This window comes from Nomascus leucogenys, unplaced genomic scaffold (assembly GCF_006542625.1).
Source record: "Nomascus leucogenys isolate Asia unplaced genomic scaffold, Asia_NLE_v1 Super-Scaffold_3019, whole genome shotgun sequence".
In the NCBI taxonomy this organism is placed as follows: Eukaryota; Metazoa; Chordata; class Mammalia; order Primates; family Hylobatidae; genus Nomascus; species Nomascus leucogenys.
Genome location: NW_022095789.1, coordinates 1807617 through 1827671, shown reverse-complemented (window position 1 = coordinate 1827671; position 20055 = coordinate 1807617). Strand labels below are relative to the sequence as shown.

Sequence of the window (20055 nt, the reverse complement as noted above, 5' to 3'; positions counted from 1 at the left end):
TGGATACACTATAACTCTAGGGCATGGGCTGATGATGCTTAGTGCCCTGTAGTTGTCTGACTCCCTAAAAATACTGCTTACACCTGTTAGGACACTGTTTGTTGCTTGTCATAAAAACAGCTAACTTGAACTGACTTAAAGCCAAAAAACAAAACAAAACAAAACAAAAAATGTGGGGTTGCTGTGGGAGTGGATTGCTGTGGGAGTGGATTGCTGTGGGAGTGGATTGCTGTGGGGGTGGGTTGCTGTGGGGGTGGGTTACTGTGGGGGTGGGTTACTGTGGGGGTGGGTTACTGTGGGGGTGGGTTGCTATGGGGGTGGGTTGCTGTGAGGGTCGGTTGCTGTGGGAGTGGGTTGCTGTGAGGGTGGGTTGCTGTGGGGGTGGGTTGCTGTGGGAGTCGGTGTGTCATAGATTTGGCTTCTGTAGGCTGGGTCGGGCTGCTGGGCTGTGCCATCTGCTGGGCTGTGCCATCGGCTGGGCTGTGCCATCGGGCAGCCTCTCCCAGTGCTTGGGATGCTTTGCTGTGTGCTGGCTTCACCTTCATGAAGTGGAGTCTTCAGAGTTCTAGCCTTACTCCTTTCTTGTAGCTGCAGGAAGAAAGCTTCTCTTTTCTAATAGTTCCAACAGAAGTCCCATGGTGGAGACTCCTGGGTGACATGTTACACTCTGGGCCAATCACTGCAGCCAGAAAAGCAAGGATGTGCCCGTGAGCCAGGCCAAAGTCACCTGCTGGTGGCAAGGGTAGGTGGGAGAGGCTAAGACTTAACAAATCCAGGTGGACTGAGAGTGGGGAGGGGTGGCTCTCCAAAGGAAAATTGAGGTGCTAGTGGCAAAAAAAAAAGAGAGAATGGCTGCTTGGCAGGCCACAGGCACCCCTCGGTGAAGTGAGCGGTGGCTTAGCCTGGATTTGATATCAGCCCAGAGGTGGGTGTCGTGCTCTGGGACCACTGAGATGCAGAGCTGTCTGTGGTTCAGTGGTGCCTGTGGTCTGGGGCCTGTGGTCGAGCCATTTTTCGGACCCACAGCCGCCTGGCTCCAGACTCAGCCTCCCTCCATTCACTTGGGCTCTGGGTGGAAATGGGAATGGTGTGTGTGTCTAACAGCTCACAGGCAGGGACAGGAGGAGCCACTCTGCACACTGCCTCTCACCAGCTGAATGTGTTCCCACCTCGATGCCCCACCACACTGCAGCGATGTCCACTAAAAGTTGGACCTAGGAAGCCTCCTTGTTGCTTGTAACAATGACTCCATATCTGCAGGAGGGGAGGAGGGAAGCTTTGCATAAGCATCACAACTCCTTTATCTCCCACTTAGCATTTCCTAGGGAGCATCCAGTGACTCCCTGTGTGATGTCAGCTTGTGGTTTGCAGAGAGAGTTCCAGAGTAAGATGGTGGAAAACCCTGGAGGGGAGGCGGGAACGTCAGGATGTGGAGCCTGCCTGCTTGCTGACCAGTCTTGCTCTACCTTACTTAGCTCATCTGCAGCAGGAGACAGTGAGAGCCGGTGCATGGCTCGAGCACACATAGGGAAAGCACCTGTCTTGGAGGTGACCGCAGTTCCCAAGGGGACACAGGTCCAGCATGGAGTCGGCGATCCCAGGAGAGGAATTGGGAGCTGTCAGGGTTGGGGATGTAGTGATGGTGGGAATGTGCTGTGCGGAGGTTCTAGTAGAGGCAGCAGGAAAACATGAGTCCTATAGGCGGGTGTGTGATGGAGACAAGGCCAGGGGACCAGGGGTTGGGTTGAGGGTGGAGGTGGGGAGAAGAGCCCTGTAAGAGGGAAGTGGAGCCTGTGGAGGAATGGTGAGGAGACATGAGGAGAGCAAGACTCTAAGAGCATCGGCTTCTACCCTCCTCGGGCCACATGTGCCCACATTCACACCAAGATCATTCCTCAGAGCAAGGGCTCAAAAGCATTAACCCAATAGTCACTCAAAGACAAGTGACTCCACAGGAGAAAGGCCTTCAAATACCTCCCAATCCTTCCAGCTGACTCAAGAGATCGTCTCAGTTTGTCCCTAGTGAATCTTTAATACTCCTTTAATACTTGTCAGTTTCCTTTTTGACAAACAGAATAGATCTTATGGCAGGGAAGAGTGGTTTTCCTTTTGTGGTAGTAGTTTAGGTTTCATTTTAAAATATATTTTATTTAAGTAAGAAAGATTAATTTAAAGAAAAAGTGTTTTTAAAAACATGGTGCAAATGGCACAAGAATGACTGGAGACCCAGCAAAGACCCTGACAGGGGCTCCAGGCAGCCTTTCTTGGATGTAGCAAGGATATGGCCAGAGTGTGCCCCTGAGATGTGTTCAGTCCAGCCCTGTTTGCTGAGTCCGAAGCCAAATGTCAAAAACGTCTTCTGTTGTTCTTCAGCATCGTGTTGGCCTGATAAAGGCCACACAACTGCTCTTGTTTAAGCTCCAGGTGCATGGCATTTCTCTCCCATCACATTGGCTCTGTTGGCCCGCCCAGGGGCGTGGAGCTCTTTGGGTCCCCTGGTTCCCTGAAGGATGTCACAGCAGAAGCATAGCAGCAGCCAGTGCACCTGCTCCATGTGGGACGAGGGCAACAAACACCTCCTGAACACTCCACGGCCCGGGCGTGCCATGCAAGTTTCTAGTATGTTTCTCATTCGAAACATACTATGTTTCTATGACCCAAATAGGGGGCTATAATTCTCACTTTTAAGGTGGGGACACCGAGGCTCAGAGAGGTATTTGCCAACAGTTCTGCATCTGGCAGTCTAGTGAGGGATTTGAACACAGATCTGTGTGCGGCCGGTTCTCCTGCTCTTTGCCAGGCAGGCCCCTAGGCACAACTGCAGCCCTCTATCCCCTCCCACACGAGGCCCAGCCTGGCTCCCCAGGAGCATGCGGTACACATGGCAGCTTCTCCTTGGATGTGTGCGTCATCCTTGCAGGGCTGCCGCCACTTTAAATTGACCTGTCCCCACTGGGAAAATATTTTGCAGTCTGATAAAGAAATGTACTTTCCTTGAAAAAAAGCTTCGCAGTTTCTATTCTTACTCTGCTTTCTGTGAAATTCATTGACTAGGTTTTCCCAACTGAGAAATCCGTATAGTTGGTCTGATAAAGAATTTGGGGCCAACTGAGAAATCTTTACGCTTGGTCTGGCAAAGAATTTGGGCCACTTCTGGGCAGGAAAGGCTGTCGCTGGGAGATGTGGTTTGCATGTCAGCAGGCTGGCATCCCAGGACATTTGGGAAGTTTATGGGACCACGGAAGAGAATTGTGGGGTTGGAGCTGCCCCCAAAGACCTATGATGCGAGCGGCTGCTTGTCTCACCCGAGGCTCTGGCCTCAGGAAAAGCTTTTCCACTTCCACAAGCTCACCCTTAACCCCACCCCTGCTCCACGGACCTGCTCTGCAGCCCTCTGGTTCTGCACTGGGCTCCTCTGCTCCCTCTCCCTTCACCCTTGAGGAAGATGCTTCGTTTCTGGGAGCCATCCCAGTCCTGCTCCATCTTCTCCCTAGAAATAGGCTATCTCTGAGTTTCTGTCTGTCCTCCTTTCCCTTAAAGAAGTGGCCTGGGCCCCCTCCCAGCTTGGGCTTTGCACACAAGATCTGAGCTCCGCAACTTTACTAAGTGAACATTTGCTGGACGTACAGAGCCAGCGTGCGGCAGGAGAGAAATGTAGACTGGGTTTTCACTCCACACCTCTCTCAGGAACCTTTTTATTAAACCAGACAAGGAAAATGAGCACTTAGGAGCAGCCTACACTCTGACAGGGGCCATGACAGTCCCTTCATGGTCTTTTTTTTTTTTTTTTTTTTTTTTGAGACAAGAGTTTCACTCTGTCACCCAGGCTAGAGTGCAGTGGTGTGATCTCAGCTCACTGCAAACTCCACCTCCCGGGTTCAAGCAATTCTTCTGCCTCAGCTTCCCAAGTAGCTGGGATTGCAGGCACCCACCACCACATCCAGCTAATTTTTTGTGTGTTTTTAGTAGAGACGGGATGTCACCATGTTGGCCAGGATGGTCTCAAACTCCTGATCTCAAATGATCTGCCTGCCTCGGCTTCCCAAAGTGCTGGGATTACAGGCGTGAGCCACTGCACCCAGCCCCCTTCACTATCTTATTTCGTCTTGGCAACAACCCAGAAGTGGGGTGTTGGTGGAAACCGAGGCTGAGGGGGGTTAAATAACTTGCCCAGGGTTACATGAATATATACTGCAGTGCCGGAATCAAAGCTGAGCCAGACCCCCAAGCCCCTTTCAGCCTGGAGAGCTGCCGTCCTGCGACTCTGTGCTTTCTGTCTTTATAGATCATGCTTTCCTCTTCCAAACCAAATCAGAAGCCTTTTATTAGACAGTTGGATTTGACATCTGGTCTGGAACAAAAATTTACACCAAATATTAACTGCAGTCATGTAAAGGTGATGGAATATGGATCATTCTCTCCCTTTATTTTTAATTTTTTTCACAAGAACTTTTATAAATAAACAGACATTTAATATATAGGTTCATATTTTATGAGTGGGGGCTTATACACACATATTAAATCACACATGGGTATATCATGTTTATACACACATACACACATTTTAAATCTGACCTGACATTAAGCAAAATAAGAACTAAAAATTTCAGCTGATGGGTAAATTCCTTTGTATTTGGGACAAACATGTGAAAGCAAGGGTGATACCCATCAGCCTAGAGTCAAAGGCTGGCCTCTGGAGGCCGCCTGCCCCTTGGTATCATTCAGACCAGATTCCAAAATATGTTTTCCTTTAAAGAACTCACTTGTTTCCCCAGCGGACAGTTAAAACCTCAAAGGCGCACAATTCCCCAGTGTGCTGTTCACAACAAGACCCTGCAGCATGACCAGCCTGATTTCATTGTGAGTTCTGTGAGTTGAGGCTGTGCGGCCCCAGCCCTGCAGCCAAGCTGACCCCCCCACCCCAGGGGGCAGAGGCTCACTTCTGCCGGTTCCGAGCTGAGCGGTCCTGGATAAAGCACAGAAAAGGCATTCTCCTGAGGGCGTGGACAGACTAGAAGCCTATGAGAAGGGAAGGAGGTCACCATCTGAGGGGATGCACTACCCGGCACTTCAGAAAGCAGGTCACTGGGCAGGCGCCCTCAAGGTCACTTCCTGCTGGGAAGCCCCAGGCCACCAGGGAGGTAACCCGTGCTTAATGCAATTAGATCCTGAAAGAACAGAGGGGAACAGGAAAACAGCATCGAGTACAGGGAAGCACATCTTTTGCTCCGTTCATTTTCCTTTCTTCTGCAGACTTTAGACAATACTTGCATTCGATTCAAAGCACTGTTTTGAAAAGGCCAGCCTAACTTTTGTTGAGCATTCACTAGCGTCGGGCTTTGTGTTAGACTTTCTTTTTCGCAGCGTCTCTAATTATCTGGAGAGGTGGGCATGGGTGTGCTGGGTTGGAGAAGCTTAGTGGGCAGATCCCGGGGCGTTGCAGCGGGGACCCGCACTGGGTTCCTGAGGCTCGGAGCCCTGGCATCTCCTCCTGCTGCATAGCCAATCTCGGTGCCAGGCGGCCAGGGGAGGATGCATAACTCCTGCCCAGGCATCACTCTGCTGGGTTTGGCGCATGCTGCCCCCTCAGGCAGCCAAGCCAGCTCTGCTCCGGCAGCAATGGCTACTTTAATGTGGGGACTGGGGAGGCACTGACCTTTGCTTTCCTTTGCCTTTTTTTTCCTGTGTCTCCCCTTCTCTCCCTTAACCCTTTGCACCCTGCCTTTGTCTTTCTGGGAAGAAGGAACGCATTCCTGAGGCAGTCAATCCTGGTGTCTTCTGGTTCTGCTGAGATACCTCAAACAAATGCCCCCTCTTTTAAACAAGCTGTGGAATACTTTACACCCTGTGCTGCCCCTTGCATGTTTTTAATAACAGCTTTATTGATAGACAATTCACAGACCATAGACTCCAACTGTTTAAAGTGCACAACTCACTGGTTTTCAGTATATTTAGAATTGTGCAGCAATCATCGCAATCAACTTTAGACCATGATCGTCACCCTAAAAGAAGTCCTGTACCCATTGGCTGTCCTCCTCCCCTCCGCAACCCCAGGCGGCCACTCCTCTGCTTCCCGTCTCTGTGGCTTTGCCTATTCTGGACATTTCTTGGAGTGGGGCCCTAAGCCTGGGGTCTTCTGTGCCGGCGTCTGTCACTGAGCACCATTTCAAGCTTCCTCCGTGCTGCAGCGTGCTCAGCACCTTGCGTTTTATACTTCAAGAAATCTTGGAAATCATCCCATATCAGGAAATAGAAATCTGCCTCATTCTTTTTATTTTACTGTATTAATTTTAATAGGTAAGATATTTGCTCACTCAACATTCAAATGGTATAATAACTGCGCAAGTCGGTGAACATGTTCACTAGCTCAGTGCTGTCGATCATTTCGCAATGCACAGTCAGCCCTCTGAACCTGCAGCTCTGCATCTGTGGATTCAGCTAAACACAGATCGAAAAAAATTCAGAAAAAAATACAAACACGCCTGTATTCCCAGCACTTTGGGAGGCCGAGGAGGGCGGATCATGAGGTCAAGAGATCGAGACCATTCTGGCTAACATCCTTGGCGGCGTGAGCCTGTGGTCGCAGCTACTCAGGAGGCGGAGGCAGGAGAATTGTTTGAACCCAGGAGGTGGCTGCAGTGAGCCGAGATCACACCACTGCACTCCAGCCTGGGCAACAGAGCGAGACTCTGTCTCCAAAAAAATAAAAATAAAAATAAGCCTCTTTTCTTTATAAATTACCTGGCCTCCGGTAGTTCTTTATAGCAATGCGGGAACAGACTAATATACTATGTAACCCAGGCTGGAAAACTGCATCTATTTAAGGTGTATGACTTAATGTTTCCATATCTGTATAGCGTTGTGCCTTAATATCCATGGGGGATTGGTTCCAGGACCCCCCTGCAGATACCCAAATCTGGAATGCTCAAGTCCTTCATACAAAATGCTTGTTTATTTATTTTATTTATCTTATTTTATTTGAGGGTCTTTGTGGCCCAGGCTGGAGTGCAGTGGTGTGATCCTAGCTCACTGCAGCCTTGAATTCCTGGTAAAATGTGTAATATTTGCATATAACCAATACACATCCTCCATATGCTTTAAATCATCTCTAGATTACTTATAATGCCTAATATGATGTAAATGCTATGTAAACAGTTACTATTCTGCATTTTAAAAATCCATTTTTTTTTTTTGAGACAGAGTCTCACCCTGTCTCCCAGGCTGGAGTACAGCAGCGCAATCTCCACTTACTGTAACCTCCGCCTCCCAGTTTCAAGTGATTCTCCTGCCTCAGCCTCCCGAGTAGCTGGGACCACAGGCTCACACCACCATGCCCAACTAATTTTTTATATTTTTACTAGTGACGGGGTTTCACCATCTTGCCCAGGCTTGTTTCGAACTCCTGAGCTCAGGCAATCCATCTGCCTTGGCCTCCCAAAGTGCTAGGATTACAGGCATGAGCCACGACACCCAACCTAAAGAAAAGAGGTTTAATTGGCTCGCGTTTTCACAGTCTGTACGGGAAGCATAGTGGCTTCTTCTTCTGGGGAGGCCTCGGGAAACTTATAATCATGGTGGATGGTGAAGGGGAAGCAGGCACATCTTCACGTGGCAGAGCAGGAGAAAGAGACAGTGAAGGGTGAAGTGCTACACATTTTTAAGCAGCCAAATCTCGCGAGAACTCCGTCACTGTCATGAGAACAGCATCCAGGGGATGGTGTTAAACCATTAAAACCACCCCCATGATCCAGTCACCTCCCACCAAGCCCCACCTCCAACACTGAGGATTACAATTGAACAGGAGACTTGAGTGGGACACAGATCCAAACCATATCACGTAAGAAAACCCTGTCTCTACAGAAAGTGAAAAAAAAAAACGAGCAGGGCATGGTGGCGTGTGCCTGTAGTCGCAGCTACTTTCGAGGCTGAGGCAGAAAGATCACTTGAGCCCAGGAGTTGGAGGCTGCTGTGAGCTACGATCACCATTGCACTCCAGCCTGGGCAACATAGGAAGACCCTATCCCAGTCAACCAATCAAGCAATACAATTTTTATTTGTCAATTATACTTCAATAAAAATAGGGGAAAAGAATGACAAAACTGAAAAAAAAAAAAAAAAGATTCAAATGATATAAAACAGTATCCAGTGGGAAAAGTTCCAACCACCCCTGTCCTTCAGCAACCACGCTGCCTTGCCTGAGTGCCAATCACCCCTGCATCCCGGGCAGGGTGTTTTAGGCTCATGCAAACAAACGCATATGTAAATACAGTCTTTTCTCCCTGTTTTTTTTTTGTTTGTTTTTTTGTTTTTTTGTTTTTTTTTAACTCAATGGTAGCACAACACACACAGTTTTGTCTCTTATTTCTACATCATGGTCTATCTGAGATGTTTTGTCTCCCACATGGAATGTCCTTGTTTTTTTGAATGGCTGCATTAAATGACATTTGGGTGAGTGCATGGGAGGGATAAATTCCTAGATGTAGACCTGCTGGGTCCAAGCGTCTTTGATGATATAGCGCTGATTCCCATCCATGGAAAGATGTCACCCACACCCTGGTCTCCTCCGTGCAGCTGAGGATGTGCTTCCCAGGAAGTGGGTACTATTTCATGTTACTACTTTATCCTAAGAGATGAGAAGCTGAGTCCCAGGGAAGAGGTCATTTTCAATTCTCTATGACTAAAGGTGACTTGGGTATGTTTCAGAGAAACTTACATTTCCTTTTCGGCAAATGGCCCAGTCCTGTCCTTGGTTCACTCTTCTGTTGGCTATTCACATCTTCCTCACCGATTTGTAGGAATGTTTTAAGGAAGTTTTCATATGGGTTGGAAATACTTTCTCATAGTTTTATACTTTTAACTACTTTGGGGGGTTTTGTTTTGTGTTTGCATCATGAAAAAAATTTTCAATGTATTCCCATTTATCAGTCTTTTATGGCCTCTGAGGTTTGTGTCATATATAAAGGGCCTTTCTCAAATCAGACATAAAAGAAATTTATAGCTCTTTTTACTACTTTTATAGCTTCATTTTGTTCCATTCTTTTTAAAGGCTGCATAGAGTTTCATTGCATGAGTATGCCATAATTCACGTCACCGATCTCCCATTATTGGGCATTGGAGTTGTTTCCAGTCTTTTTCTATTAAACGTGATGCTGCAATGATTTTCCTCATACATCATGCTTTTGTGCATATGTGGAAGTATATCTGAGGATGAATTCCTCAAAGTGGAGTTGCTAGATCAAAGAGTATGTGCATTTGAGATTGTGAAGTGTATATTGCCAGTTACCTTCTGAAGACGTTCGCATATATTTCCCCCTTTCAATGGTATGTGAGAGCAGCTTGCCAACTCTCCTTTCCTCAAGTGGGAAATACTTCCATTATTTTCTTCCCAAAATATTCAGTGTGAGGAGGATGGACAAACAGACGTGCTGGGCCTAGTTCTACACAAGTGTGAGAGATGGAGACTCCCCCATCAGCAGCCCTGGGGAGCCGTTATGTTTATCTCACCTTGCACCTGGTGAGCAGACAGACCACTGTACTCAGAGGGGCGTTCTTGGAAAGAGAATGCATCTTCCAGAGTTTTTAGCCTACATTGTCTATTAGGCCACGAGAAACGGATCGCCCTTGTCTCTTAGCTGGGTGCAGCATTCCTCTCTGGAGAGAAGGTAAAGAGGTTTGTCTTTGCTGTGTATTGAAAAGAGATCAAGAGGAACTGTGCTTCTATATTTTATCTATTAATTCAAACTCATCTTTACAATGAACTATTGCTCCTTATGAGAACTGTAAGCGCAGTTGCTCTAAACACTTAAGGTCATGGGGGTTTGTCTCATCTCTTCCCTCCTCCATGTTCATTCTTCAGCAGAAGTTCTCACTTCATTGGCTGAACTCTCTTTTTGTTTGTTAAATTTCTTTAATAGCATTTGCATCTTGCAAATTTCAAAAGTCATTTTATCTGTCTCTTCTTTTAAGAGAAAAGATCCAAAGCGCTAAGGTGTTTTGACAACTGTGCCATAGCTCTGCAAACTTGATCCAATCATAGAACCGCCTGCAGCTTCTTGAAGTCTTGCACCTTCTTGGTGAGACCAGGACAGCGAGGACGATGCCCCCATCGCAGGGCCGCCCGAGAGCTGAGTAGAGAAGCCGGGATGAAAGTATCTAGCTTAGGGCCTGTGCCTTAGTCTGCTAGGGCTGCCACAGCAAAATCCCACAGACTGGGTGCTTTCAGCAACAGAAAGTTATTTTCTCGAAGTTCTGGAGGCTGGACATCCAAGACCAAGGTGTCATTAGAGTTGATTTCCGGCGAGGCCTCTCTTCCTGGCTTGTAGGCAGCTGCTATTTTCTTACCTGGCGAAGAGACAGAGAGCTCTGGCCTCCCCTCTTCTTATAAGAGTGCCAGTCCTTCCGGGTTAGGGCCCTACCTTATGACCTCATTTTATTTTAATTGCCTCCCTAAAGGACTCATCTCCAAATATAGTCACAATGGGGACTAGGGGCTTCCGCATATAAACTGGGGGGAGGGGGGCACAATTAGTCCAAAACAGCCTGGAACACAGAATGCAGCCCCAGAGGCTGTGCACCAAGAAATCAGCACTGTCCCCAGCAGGATCCAATCTGAGATCCCCAGATGACCCCAAACCTTGCCCCGACCTGCGCTGCTACCTTGTGTCTCCCCCACACTCCAGACGCTGTTTTCTGTCTCATCCTTCATGTTAAAGAGACAGTGGGCCGAGTGCGGCCTCACTGGCCCCTGGGGGTCCTGTGGCAGCTCACCAGCCCTGGGGGTCATTTCTATGCTGGCTGTTTTCACTGAGCTCCCAGTTCCTCGGGCAGAGGCTGCTGAGACAGGTCCCCAGCAAGACTCGCTGAGGCACCAGTCACACTATGCACACATGTTATTGCTCATCCAAAGGTTTGCTTCTACAGCGGGAGAAAATGTAGTTCCCGCTCCCCATCCTAATCCACCGGGTAACTGCCAGCACAGGAGGCTGAGCCTGCTCTCCCTCACTCCTCCTCTTGCTCCCTTTCTCCCCACCTAGATCTTTCTCTAGAGCCAGAATCCCCCTGCGCACCTCCAGAGCCAGTTGCAGCTGCACCTCATTCATCGTGAGCATCGTCACGCTCAGAGGCCCGTCTCTGTGTCTCTTGCTGGGCGTGAGTGCTGTGCCACCCCGCAGGGACAGTCAGTGGAGCTGTGAAGCGTGACTTTGCTGCCTGAGCAGCCCCGGGGCTTTGGCGTTCTCAGGGTTGGCAACCCCCAGGAGACCACCCCCGCTGGCCCTGTCCTTAATGTCAGGCAGGAAGTGGTCCCTTCCTGGATGGGAGGATTCCGGCCTGGGACGTGATTGTTGGATAGATAGCTGCTGTCGGGCCATTCTGCACCTCGGTTTGTTAAAAGTGACGATCAACATAGCTGGCCCAGAGTCAGGAAGAGAGGCTTGCGTGCTGCAGGGGAAGGCCCTTGGACAAGAAAAGTGACACAGCTTTAGTCAAGGCCAGGGGAATGGAGTGGGCAGGCCATACACAGGGCCTAACAGGCTGGCGCAGTAGCAGGGCTGCTCAGGGTCTCGGGCAGCCCTGTCCCATTAACAGATGCCCCCTAGCAAAATTAATCACTCCGTCTTCAATGCTGTCATTGCAACATATCCACACTTCCCTCTGTGGCTCTTGGAACCCCGGGTTATAATTATCTGGTGAGGAATCCTTGGGGCAGCCACAAGCTACCTATGCGAGATTCCTCCTGATTCCTCCCCACATTGCTGAGTCCTGACATCGCGCTGGGCCTACCCACCCCTCTGTTCATCCAGCCTTGCTTCCTGACTGCTCTGCTCTAGATGCCGTGCTGGGTGCTGGAGTACCATGCCGGCCACTCCCCAACTTCACGCAGCCACACAGCCAACTTGCTGTGCACCAGGCACTGTGGTAGCTGCTGGGACCCTAAAAGAGCTGTCAGAGGGTGAGCTGATGATATCCAAGTGCAAAGGACTGAGATGGAGAAATAGAAGCACGCTTCAGAGCCAGGCAGGGCTGGGAGCAAGAAGGAACAGAGGGGCATGACCAGGAGGGCGTCCTGGAGGAGGTGGCATGGGTGCTCGGCCCGAGGACTGAGTAGAAGCTGACTGTGTGGGAAGGTGCTCAATGTAATCGTAGGCAGGGGAGCAGCATGGCACAGGCTTGGTGTCCCTGGGCACAGCCAGCTTGCATGGTAACCTGATTTTAAGGTGCCTGGAGAGGGGGCACAGAGAGCCTGAGGACCTTGAAGGCCGGGAGACTTGATACGAGCCGAGACCCTGGGTGCACATGCACTGGCGCCTCATTGTGGGTGGGAGTTTTCCCAAGTCCTGCCCACCCTCTCCAGGCCTGGGAGGGAGAGAAGACCCCAGGGAGGTACCAGAGGTCCCCCTCCAGTCAGGGGCCACTGCAGGCCACTAGTAGAGCTGAAGCCACACAGACCTCCCCCCACCCTCACCCCTGCAAGGAGGAGCCTGGGACCCAGATGAGGGTTGGGGGAGCCCAGTAGGACTTGGTGCATCATTCATGCACTCAGTCAACAATCTGGTGTGGAGTCCATCTTCTTGGGGCTCCCATGCTACCACAGGGAGACAGAAGACAAAAAAAAAAAGGAAAGCCTCCCATAACAGTGGACAGTGATAGTGCCGTGCAAAGGTGAGGCAGGAAGCGGGAGGCACCGGAGGCCAGGCGTGGGGCGTGGGGGATGGGCCCGCCTAGCGGAGGGCCGGAGGGGACCAGCCACTTTTGTCTGCTGCCAAATCTGTTGTGACTTTAATAAAGTGAGAAAGGAAGCCAGTCAGCGTCACCCGGGTTATCAACACTGGTGTGATTGTCCTGGCCACCCGCCACAGTGGGCCCCTGCCTCCTGCCAGTCCTCCTGCCAGTGGGGAGGGGCTTCCTACCCCGACCTCTGTCACATCTTTCAGCTCTGGTTCCCCTCACCCAGCTGCCTGTGCCCCTGTTATTTCTATGGTCCCAACTCATTGTTGGTTTTTACCTTGGGGGGAAAAAAATCCAAGCGTGGAAGCCTCTTAATACAAACCAGATGAGGGGCTGGTAAAAATGTTTTTCTCCGCATCAATCACCCCAGTTCTTGCTGTGCTGAGAATTTGGTAAACCCTCGTCGGCTCTACTGAGAATCCCTTCCAGACTGCCTGGCAAGATGCAGGAAGACAATGCCGCCTTCTGTGTTAAGTTTAGCAGAGCACCTTTTCACATGTGTTCACCCTACTCCCGCTTGAGTTCAGGTGGGATTTGGGGGTCAGCCTGTGCTGCTGATGCGGGTGGGGGAGGCTGACCCTCTGCGGTGGGACGAGCTGCAGCCCTGAATTTGGTCCCCCTCCCTGCTGGTGAGTTGGCCTGGGCCATGTGCAGACAGTGGCTGGGCCTCAGATGGAAGGGCTGAGGAAGGGCTGGATTCAGAGCAGGTGGAGTGGCAGGACCCAGGACCTCTTGGAAGTCCCTCCCTAAATCAGACTTAGGAAGGTGGGAGCCATCGGGCACCCATGGGTGCCTGGTCCTGGGAAGGGGCTCTGCAGACCCTTCTGCCTCCTGAGGCAGAATGCTCTACAGCCAGGCAGGGAGCTCAGCCCAGAAGCCAGGTAGTAAATGGGCATGAGGCACTTTGTTAGCAGGGAAGCTGCTGTGATGGTATGCCTGCTGGCCCAGTGCTGTTCGGAGCCCTGAGGCCACACACCCAACCCTGACTGCCAAGGGAGGTAGCCATGAACATGGAAAAGGACCAGAATGCAGCATGACAGGGCTGCAGTGGAGGTGGGGGAGACAGGATGGGGCCTTGACCCTGCCAGGGGCAGTTTAGGGTGGCCTTCTGCCTGAGGTGTCCCCTCCTCAGTAAGAAAAAATAGCCATTAGCAATGAGGTAGAGGAGGAGTTCTTTTCAGCAAAATAATGAGAAGAAAGCAGGTGATCATAGCCCAGAGTCGTCCCGAGTGCGTGGGAACACAGAGGTCCCTGCAAGAGGCAGAGCTGCTGGGAAGAGCCCGCCCAAACCCTGGGTGGCAGGTGGGGAGGCCAAGGCAAGGCCAGTGTGGGGGGTGGCGTCAGTGCAGCTGGAGCTGGATGGGAACAGGGGCTGGGGTGAGGTCACAGGCCAGCAGGAAGCACGTGGAGGCACGTGAGACCCCTGGGGGGCACTGCTGGGGCTGGGAGGCATGAATCCAGGACAGGGGAGGATGATCAAAAAAATTCCAGAGCACTCCTCTAAGTTTCTAGAACTGTGCTGGCCTATATGGTAGTCACTAGTCCATGTGGCTATTTAAATTTGTTCTTTGTTTTGTTTTTTTTTGTTGTTTTTTTTGAGACAGAGTCTTGCTCTGTCACCAGGCTGGAGTGCAATGGTGCAATCTCGGCTCACTGCAAGCTCCGCCTCCCGGGTTCAAGTGATTCTACTGCCTCAGCCTCCTGAGTAGCTGGGATTATAGGTGCCAGCCAGCGTGCCCAGCTAATTTTTGTACTTTTAGTAGAGACAGGGTTTCACCATGTTGGCCAGGATGGTCTCGATCTCTTGACCTCATGATCCGCCCGCCTCAGCTCCCAAAGTGCTGGGATTACAGGCATGAGCACCACACCCGGCCCTATTTTTAATTTTTTTTTAATAGAGATATAACTCAACATAAAATTCACCATCTAAAGTGTATGACTCAGTGGTTTTTAGTGTATTCACAGACTGTGCAGCCGTCACCACTGTCTGATTCCAGAAAGTTTCCATCACCCCAGAGAGAAGCCCTGGCAGCCCCTCCCCATGCCCCTCCCCCAGGCTCTGGCATCCCGGTGTCTCCTTCTTTCAGTCTCTCTGGATTTGCCCGTTCGGGACATTTCCTGTGAGTGGAACCGTACACAGTGTGGCTTTTTTCACCTAGCATGTGTTCAAGGTTCATTCATGGCTATTTAAATTTAAAAAGTTAAACAAAATAGAAAATCCAGTCCTTTGGTCACACTGGTCATATTTCAGGTGTTCCATGGCCACCTGGGCTTTCAGTTTCCATATGGGTGGCTCAGCGGACGTTTCCTTCCTTGCAGAAAGGTCTCGGGCCAGTGCGGCTCCCAGTGCGTCAGTGCACGGTGAGGACAGGCAGGAGGGGGAGGCAGCCTCAAGCAGGGCCACCAGACCCTACTGGGCCTCACCTTGCTCACCAGATGGGCATGGACTCATGGTCCCCTTTTCAGGTCCCTGGAGGCCGTAAGGAGACCCACCAATGATTTTTGCTGTTTCACAGCCTCTGAGGAAAACCATGCCTTGGTGAGGGATCAGCCTCCCAGGCCAACCCAAGGCTGGGTCGCTTGGATTTCTGCTGGAGCTTTATCAGCCCAGTGTGAGGCTGGTGTCTATCTGCAGCCTTCAGAGGCTCCGACGGGCCGCTGCATATGACTCTGATTAATCGTGATGGGAAAACAAGTTAGCTGTTGCTACATAAACGCAGCTTGGGACACATGATCTTTTCAGAGGGAAGGAAAAGAATGAAAAGGGCCCTTGTGTGATTTCAGCGTCTACAGGCAACCATTATTAGCATTCTTGTTGATGGCCTTCAAGAGTCAGATTTTGGGGAAGTACATGAAGGGGCATACATAGAAACATGCATATATGTATATTAAGACGTATGTACATATGTCTGTTTAACTTTAAAAGATCAATTTGTGGCCGGGCGTGGTGGGTCACACCTGTAATCCCAGCACTTTGGGAGACCGAGGCAGGTGGATCACCTGAGGTCAGGAATTTGAGACCAGCCTGGCCAACATGGTAAAACCCCGTCTCTACTAAAAATACAAAAAAATCAGCCAGACGTGGTGACAGGCCCCTGAAATCCCAGCTACTGGGGAGGCTGAGGCTGGAGAATAATTTGAACCTGGGAGGTGGAGGTTGCAGTGAGCCGAGATCGCACCAGTGCACTCCAGCCTGGGCGACAGAACGAAACTCCGTCTCAAAAAACAAACAACAACAAAAATAAATAAATAAATAATAAATAAATAAATAAGATCAATTTAAACCCATAGCTTTTCTTTCATTCCTGACAATTTACAGCGATTTTTTTTTAACAAATCTACTTTAATTCCAAAAGAAATTAATCTAGAATGGTCAGTAATATATAACATACTGTTATGTTTATTTTATAGGTGTCTAATACAAGTTTATTTGTATATGTGCAATGTATAATAACGCTATAACTCTATCTTAGATATGAGTCCTAACAGGATGAAAATATTTTCTGGCAACTACTACTTTATGCCTATGAAGAGTGTGAACTTGCAATGTCCTCCTGTCTTAAACCCAAGTTAATGACAGTGTCCTCTCAAAATTTTTCATAAATTATTAATGACCTAATTTCATTTTAAAAATGGTTTCAAAAAGTCTGGGCGCAGTGGCTTATACCTGTAATTCCAGCACTTTGGGAGGCCAAGGCAGGCAGATCATGAGGTCAGGAGATTGAGACCATCCTGGCCAACATGGCAAAACACTGTGTATACTAAATAGAAAAATTGGCCGGGCGTGGTGGGGTGTGCCTGTAGTCCCACCTACTCAGGAGGCTGAGGCAGGAGAATGGTGTGAACCCAGGAGGCAGAGCTTGCAGTGAGCCGAGATCGCACCACTGCACTCTAGCCTGGGTGACAGAGTGAGACTCCGTCTCGGAAAAAAAAAAAATACAATAAAGTACCCGGGCATGGTGGTGTGTGCCTGTAATCCAGCTACTTGGGAGGCTGAGACACGAGAATCACTTGAGCCAGGGAGGTGGAGGTTGCAGTGAGCCAAGATCACACCACTGCACTCCAGCCTGGGTGACAGAGCGAGACCCTGTCTCAAAAAAAAAAAAAAGAAAAGTTGTTCCCTTGGGCCAGCAGGCATGGTGGCTGACACCTATAAAGTTATGTGCAAATAGGACATCATCTTCTGTAAGGGACTTGAGCATCCATGGATTCTGGTGTCTTTTGAGGGTGCTGGAACCAATCCCCTACAGATACCAAGGGATGACCATACTTATATTACTGCAAAATAAAACCAGTTTCTACACGTTCGTTTCTTTTCTAAAAGTTCAAGTGATGGGCACAATGTAAAAATTAGGAATAGACAGCTGTCTTGGACTTTTGGAGAAGAGAGAAATTTGGGTTGAGAATGGTCTTTTAAGAAACATTTTAGGCCGGGTGCGGTGGCTCACGCCTATAATCCCAGCACTTTGGGAGGCCAAGGTGGACGGATCACGAGGTCAGGAGATCGAGACCATCCTGGCCAACATGGTGAAACTCCATCTCTACTAAAAATACAAAAATTAGCTGAGCGTGGTGGCATGCACCTTTAGTCCCAGCTACTCAGGAGGCTGAGGCAGGACAACTGCTTGAACCCAGGAGGCAGAGGTTGCAGTGAGCCAAGATCACGCCACTGCACTCCAGCCTGGGTGACAAGAGCAAGACTCCGTCTCAAAAAAAAAAAAAAAAGGAAAAATTCAGATGTTTGCACAAGCAGGATAGTGTAATGAACTCCCATGCATGGACCCCGCATCCAGCTTCAAGAAATTTCAGCTGTATCCCATCCACACCCCTTCCTCTTCATTCCTCTGATTTATGACTTAGTTGTCTTTCTTCTAAAAAGCCTGTAGCTGGATTTTGGCTTCTTTCCAATCAACAGTCTTTGCCTTTTTACCGACAAGTTTATGGTTTCAGCTTGTCCCCTGCCTTTTCTAGGTTTCTTGGTTAATCCTTTCTTTTTATAAATAAAAATGTTATTCATATGTTCCTCGGTCACATGCCTGCTCCCTCGTGTCCCGGGATCTCCCCTCCACCTAGTCCCCATCCTGTCATGCTCTCTTTCTCTTCTGGATCTTAGCTAATTGATGGAGTGGAGGCGGGGAACAGTCTTCGCTTTGGAATCTGATCACCCTTTGATCTTCTCGTGTCTTGAACCATGTGCTGGTCCTGAGTGTTTCCCACGTGGGTCTTTATGTGGCCAACTTCTAGGGCCTTCTGTGTTTGAGAATGTGTTGGCCATGCCCTCACACTTGGATGACAGTTGGCTGGATATAAAATTCAGGGTGCAAAGTTCAGTACTCAAAACTTCAGTGCTCACTTCAGTACTCAAAACGGTTATTCCTCCCCTGTGGCCTTACAGTCCGCATGGCTGTTGGAAAGTGTGGTTCTGTCCGAGTCTTGCTCCTTCATCATGTTCTCTGCCCTCTGGGGACTTTTAGGCATCTCTCGATCTCTGATGGTCTTAAATTTCACTCAAATGTGTCACACTATAGATTTTCTCTTTCTTCTATTTGGAATTCTATGGGCTTTTTCTGTTTTTTGTTTTTTTTTTCTTGACAAGAATGAGACTTTAATCAGTTTTAAGTGGAGTTTATAACACTAAGAGATAAAGGGTTGTTAACAAACACAGTCACAAATGGACATGTGATTGGCATGAGGCATTATCCTGTACACATCATATTGGGGTTTTCTGTGTATCCTCAGTGCCCAGCATTTACACACACAGCCACGGCTGCACAGCCAAGAGTATCTTGTGCCAAACCCAGCAGGGAGCCTCAGATGCTCCAGCCGGGGGGACCTGGGAAATGGGGCATCACTCAACCCAGGGAAGCTCAACCCAGAGCAGCAGCCTGTGTCTCCACCCAGGAAACCACAGGTATCAAGGGAGCCTTTGAGCCACTGCCCAGACTGCCCCTGCCAGCCTGTGAGTCCACCTTGGGATGAGTGAAGGCCAGGTGGGTGAAGACATGGAGCAAACAGACTCAGGATGATAAATGCAGGAGGGGTGTTATGGCCTGAGAAAAAGGACGCCAGGAAACCATCTTGGTGCCAGCGATTCCACATAGTGAACTGTAACCAGCTGTCACCCAGCCCTCCGCAGAAGTGGTTCAGCAAAGGAATCAAAGCACTTCCTGGCTCAGAGCTGGGCACTGAGGAGATGAAAACACAGCAAACAGTGGTCCCCCTGCCATGGAGCTTCCACTGTGGTTAGAGGAGACAGGCAGTAAATGAGGGTTGCACAGGTCCAAAGGTCGATGTGTTATGAAAAAAGGTAGGCAGGTGAGGGCAGTCTCCAGTGCCGCGTGAGAGTGAGGGTGGCAGTTTTCCATGAGAAGGTGGCATGTGAGCAAAGACATGAAGGGAGTGAAGGGCTCGCCAGGTGGCCGTCTGGAGGAAGACAGTCTCCAGAAACAGGAACAGCCAGGGGTCAGGTCCTGAGGCAGGCGGGGTGCCGGCTGCTGCAGGAGCAGCAGAGACTACTGTGGTTGAAACGGGGATGAGGGAGAGAGTGAGTGGGAGACGAGGTCAGGGACGAGAGGCCCAGGTCTGCCAGCAGATCGGGGGCAGCCTGTGGGCAGGCCGGCAGGCCACACCTGAGACCCTGTGCTGGCTCCCCAGCCTCTTCCAGCCTCACCCACCCAGGGCCCAGAGCAAAGCCCAAGGCAGAGCCGTCCACGGAAAACACCTGCCTCCCCACCCTTGTCCTGTTTACTTGTAGATTTTGAAGACAAAACTTTCACTGGGGGACCCCTTTGCTCAGGTCAGAAGAGCCAGGCTAGCCAGGCCCTTCCTTCTGTGCTCTGGGGTACCCGATTGGATCAGGGGTCCGGGAGAGGGGCCACTGAAGTGTGCCCTGCATGGGAGGCCTCAACTCAGGGAGGCTGAAGGAAGTGTTGACCAACCTGTCTTGGGTTCCCCAGCCAAGGTTCTTATTCTCCTTGTAAAGACCTGACGGATCAGGCATGGTGGCACGCACCTGTGGTCCCAGCTAGTCCAGAAGCTGAGGCGGGAGAATCACTTGAACCCAGAAGTTCAAGGCTGAAGTGAGCTCATCGCACTACTGTGATCCAGCCTGAGTGACAGAGACCCTGTCTCAATAAACTTTTTGAAAAAGAAGACCTAGTGGGGCAGGCACTGGACAGGGAGTTGGGGGATGCAGCCAGGCTCTGCTCCACCATCAGGAGCCATGTGGCCCAAAAAAGGTCAGCCCAATTGTCTCAGCTCAAGGGACCCAGTTCCTCTATCTTCATAATGGGGGAAATAGAGCTGGTGGGTATGGTCAGTATGAGGTCT

General features: G+C 49.9%; 1 protein-coding gene across 1 annotated transcript in view; it reads left to right on the top strand.

Moving 5' to 3' along the window:
- The window catches only part of COL23A1 (collagen type XXIII alpha 1 chain), a 348083-nt gene that overhangs the window by 222608 nt on the left and 105420 nt on the right, over window positions 1-20055 (top strand). The window lies entirely within an intron of this gene.